The 5,000-nt window shown below is 55.9% G+C and overlaps 3 non-coding genes across 3 annotated transcripts in view; all 3 read right to left on the bottom strand.

Moving 5' to 3' along the window:
* LOC126330428 (large subunit ribosomal RNA) overlaps window positions 1–253 on the bottom strand; it is a 4,222-nt gene extending 3,969 nt beyond the window's left edge. The window contains exon 1 of the ribosomal RNA XR_007562884.1: window positions 1–253. This exon is cut by the window's left edge and continues 3,969 nt beyond it. This is a non-coding gene — a ribosomal RNA (large subunit ribosomal RNA).
* Window positions 254–441: 188 nt separating this feature from the next.
* On the bottom strand, window positions 442–596 carry LOC126330433 (5.8S ribosomal RNA). The gene has a single exon (XR_007562889.1). It is a non-coding gene; the product is annotated as a 5.8S ribosomal RNA (ribosomal RNA).
* A 361-nt stretch (window positions 597–957) lies between these two features.
* LOC126330424 (small subunit ribosomal RNA) lies at window positions 958–2,850 on the bottom strand. The gene has a single exon (XR_007562880.1). It is a non-coding gene; the product is annotated as a small subunit ribosomal RNA (ribosomal RNA).
* Between the last annotated feature and the right edge of the window lie 2,150 nt (window positions 2,851–5,000).

Raw genomic sequence — 5,000 nt, 5'->3', positions numbered from 1 at the left:
GCACCGGCCGCTACGGGCCTGGCACCCTCTACGGGCCGTGGCCTCATTCAAGTTGGACTTGGGCTCGGCGCGAGGCGTCGGGGTAGTGGACCCTCCCAAACACCACATGCCACGACAGGCGGCAGCCTGCGGGGTTCGGTGCTGGACTCTTCCCTGTTCGCTCGCCGCTACTGGGGGAATCCTTGTTAGTTTCTTTTCCTCCGCTTAGTAATATGCTTAAATTCAGCGGGTAGTCTCGCCTGCTCTGAGGTCGTTGTACGAGGTGTCGCACGCCACACCGCCAGCCGGCTGTGCACGCTACCGAGAAAGTACCGGTATGCGAACCGCCAGGCGACGGGCGCGCATCGCACGTTTAAGGAGACGCGGCCGGCCACACAGGCGACCACGACACTCCCACGTCTCCGAAGCGGGACAAACGCCGCGCGCTTCAGTATACGTAGCCGACCCTCAGCCAGACGTGGCCCGGGAACGGAATCCATGGACCGCAATGTGCGTTCGAAACGTCGATGTTCATGTGTCCTGCAGTTCACATGTCGACGCGCAATTTGCTGCGTTCTTCATCGACCCACGAGCCGAGTGATCCACCGTCCTGGGTGATCTTTTCCTTTTCAGTCTCCCACTGTCTCTTTCAAGACAGTAGCATTTGCGGGACTGAGGCGTCTGACGGCCCCTGTTCCACTATTTTTTTGTGTCCAACGGCCTCACAGCCGATGGGCGTCGTACGGCTCCACACCGGAGCGGACAGGCACTCGGGCGAACGTCATTCAAAACCGGCGCCAGGCGCCAGGTACCGCAGGCCAGCCGCTCCAGAGCTTCAGCGCTCGTACCACACAACAACAACACTTCCGCTAGTTTTGAGAGGCACGCGTGGTTCCGCACGCGGCGCACGGCCACTGCCGTACAGGTAGCGTGTTGCGCGACACGACACGCACATCGAAAGACATGCAGTCTAGTCGGTAATGATCCTTCCGCAGGTTCACCTACGGAAACCTTGTTACGACTTTTACTTCCTCTAAATGATCAAGTTTGGTCATCTTTCCGGTAGCATCGGCAACGACAGAGTCGATGCCGCGTACCAGTCCGAAGACCTCACTAAATCATTCAATCGGTAGTAGCGACGGGCGGTGTGTACAAAGGGCAGGGACGTAATCAACGCGAGCTTATGACTCGCGCTTACTGGGAATTCCTCGTTCATGGGGAACAATTGCAAGCCCCAATCCCTAGCACGAAGGAGGTTCAGCGGGTTACCCCGACCTTTCGGCCTAGGAAGACACGCTGATTCCTTCAGTGTAGCGCGCGTGCGGCCCAGAACATCTAAGGGCATCACAGACCTGTTATTGCTCAATCTCGTGCGGCTAGAAGCCGCCTGTCCCTCTAAGAAGAAAAGTAATCGCTGACAGCACGAAGGATGTCACGCGACTAGTTAGCAGGCTAGAGTCTCGTTCGTTATCGGAATTAACCAGACAAATCGCTCCACCAACTAAGAACGGCCATGCACCACCACCCACCGAATCAAGAAAGAGCTATCAATCTGTCAATCCTTCCGGTGTCCGGGCCTGGTGAGGTTTCCCGTGTTGAGTCAAATTAAGCCGCAGGCTCCACTCCTGGTGGTGCCCTTCCGTCAATTCCTTTAAGTTTCAGCTTTGCAACCATACTTCCCCCGGAACCCAAAAGCTTTGGTTTCCCGGAGGCTGCCCGCCGAGTCATCGGAGGAACTGCGGCGGATCGCTGGCTGGCATCGTTTATGGTTAGAACTAGGGCGGTATCTGATCGCCTTCGAACCTCTAACTTTCGTTCTTGATTAATGAAAACATACTTGGCAAATGCTTTCGCTTCTGTTCGTCTTGCGACGATCCAAGAATTTCACCTCTAACGTCGCAATACGAATGCCCCCGCCTGTCCCTATTAATCATTACCTCGGGTTCCGAAAACCAACAAAATAGAACCGAGGTCCTATTCCATTATTCCATGCACACAGTATTCAGGCGGGCTTGCCTGCTTTAAGCACTCTAATTTGTTCAAAGTAAACGTGCCGGCCCACCGAGACACTCAACAAAGAGCACCCTGGTAGGATTTAAACGGGGTCCGCCTCGGGACGCGAAAGCACCCCTTCGGCTCGCCCCACCGGCAGGACGTCCCACGATACATGCCAGTTAAACACCGACGGGCGGTGAACCAACAGCGTGGGACACAAATCCAACTACGAGCTTTTTAACCGCAACAACTTTAATATACGCTATTGGAGCTGGAATTACCGCGGCTGCTGGCACCAGACTTGCCCTCCAATAGATACTCGTTAAAGGATTTAAAGTGTACTCATTCCGATTACGGGGCCTCGGATGAGTCCCGTATCGTTATTTTTCGTCACTACCTCCCCGTGCCGGGAGTGGGTAATTTGCGCGCCTGCTGCCTTCCTTGGATGTGGTAGCCGTTTCTCAGGCTCCCTCTCCGGAATCGAACCCTGATTCCCCGTTACCCGTTACAACCATGGTAGGCGCAGAACCTACCATCGACAGTTGATAAGGCAGACATTTGAAAGATGCGTCGCCGGTACGAGGACCGTGCGATCAGCCCAAAGTTATTCAGAGTCACCAAGGCAAACGGACCAGACAAGCCAATCCGATTGGTTTTGATCTAATAAAAGCGTCCCTTCCATCTCTGGTCGGGACTCTGTTTGCATGTATTAGCTCTAGAATTACCACAGTTATCCAAGTAACGTGGGTACGATCTAAGGAACCATAACTGATTTAATGAGCCATTCGCGGTTTCACCTTAATGCGGCTTGTACTGAGACATGCATGGCTTAATCTTTGAGACAAGCATATGACTACTGGCAGGATCAACCAGGGAGCTGCGTCAACTAGAGCTGAGCAGCCGGCCGCCCGGGAGTGTGTCCCGGGGGCCCGCGCGAACACGCAAGCGTCCGCTCAATTATTCTGCAAACAGGAGGAGGCCGAGCTCCCCTGCACGATACACCTCGAAACCCTCTCAGGTCCCGGCGGCGCGCAGCGCCGTCCTAGGTACTTGGTCGGTTTCGAGAGAGGCGCAATCGCCCGGAGTTAGGCGAGTAGACGGTTTTAGTGCGAACACCCTTGCTCCCAACTGAGCTTGCCGCTGCCGACAGAGGCCCGGGAGCGTGCTGTCGTGGCATTGCCGGCGGGAGACAACACGCGCCACCTATGGTGACCGGCAGCTCCAACGCCAGCGCCACACAAGGGCAAAGCCCCACTTGGGTGCAGAAGCGAACTCTCCCAGCACAGCGCACGCGCCAACACGTCCGCACAACTGCGATACAAACCACCTGCGAGAACCGCTGGGGCGACCGAGCAGCAGACGGCGTCGCGGCGCCGAGTGCCAGGCGGCGGCGCATCCTCAACGCACACAGTCCTCAATCAGACCAGCACACTGCAGATGTCCACCGCGCTTCGCACCGGGCTCGGCTGAACCAACTTTGGCCGCCAGGCGCCGCGTGCAGGGTGCGCCGCAGCGTAGCTGCACCGCCTGCCGGGCCCGTCGGCTGGCGCTCCTGCCACTCGGCGCCCCCCACCAGCCGCCTGTTGCGCGTGCGCCCACGCAGCGCGCGGCCAACACGCCGGGCGGCCCCCCTTCACCGGCCGGGAACAGTCCCACCAAGCCACCGCCGCGTATCGCTTCATACCCACATGGACCTAGTCACGTGTGTGGATGTGGCGGGTACCGCTGAAACAACCGGTTAATAGCTGTACCGATCGTCGCCATCACAGATTCACCTCCAGCGTGAACAACCGCTCAACAACGGATTTCCAGTTCATTTGCGTATCTTGGGCAGTAAACGTAGATGTCCACCTACATTTGCGAATTCAACAATTCTTGCATGCCAGGATGTCATGTGTCACGACACGCTACATCAGACCACATACACACTGCGACATGTGCAGAAGAGAACACGTGGAAGGTGGCCCGCGCACGTATGCGATGTCCCTTCCGCGATCCACTGTCAACCGGCATCTGCGGCATGTCCCAGATATGGAACGCGGTCCACCAGGGTAGCACTTTGTGTGAGGCAATACGACAAAGTCGGAATACACGCGTCACTACATCAGACGGCTCACGCTGACCTGACCTGACCTGACCTGACCTGACCTGACTCACCGCACCACCACCCCCAGCGACCCAGGGTGACATACAATGCGTTCGTACGTTCCTCCCACACGCCTCTACGGCGTACCACAGTGCAACCTAGCTGTTATTGGGAGACGAGACAAGTAGCATCGAGCACAACATATGGAAATTGAGATTCGACACCGTTGGGCACAGCCAGCGTACGGTCACACGTATCACACTACTTCACTATGTACGTAACGACCGATGATCGGTACAGCGTGTGGGTTACGCGTACGACATCAGCGGACAATGGACACAGACCATACCACGACGTACACTGAGGGCGTCGACATCTGAATGCAACTGAACAGCTGCGAGGCTCATTTAACACTCAAACGCCAGACCGACCAGCTTGAGAGGACAGAGACACAAAGAGGGGGACAGAGGGGGGGGGGGGGGCGGCGATATAGTCCTATTGCAGTACAATTGACAGTGGATAGCGGGAATATGTGGAAAGTAAGCAACACTCGCAAGACATCTACATGAGGATAACAACGACACCAGAGATTCCGAGCAGTGAACTATGTTAGGCAAAGGGACAACGTGGGTTAGGTTAAGGGACAACGTGGGTTAGGTTAAGGGACAACGTGGGTTAGGTTAAGGGACAACGTGGGTTAGGTTAAGGGACAACGTGGGTTAGGTTAAGGGACAACGTGGGTTAGGTTAAGGGACAACGTGGGTTAGGTTAAGGGACAACGTGGGTTAGGTTAAGGGACAACGTGGGTTAGGTTAAGGGACAACGTGGGTTAGGTTAAGGGACAACGTGGGTTAGGTTAAGGGACAACGTGGGTTAGGTTAAGGGACAAATTGAGTTAGGTTAAGGGACAACGTGGGTTAGGTTAAGGGACAAATTGAGT

This window comes from Schistocerca gregaria, unplaced genomic scaffold, assembly GCF_023897955.1.
Source record: "Schistocerca gregaria isolate iqSchGreg1 unplaced genomic scaffold, iqSchGreg1.2 ptg001287l, whole genome shotgun sequence".
NCBI lineage: Eukaryota > Metazoa > Arthropoda > Insecta > Orthoptera > Acrididae > Schistocerca > Schistocerca gregaria.
This window is presented reverse-complemented; position numbering and strand designations above follow the sequence as displayed.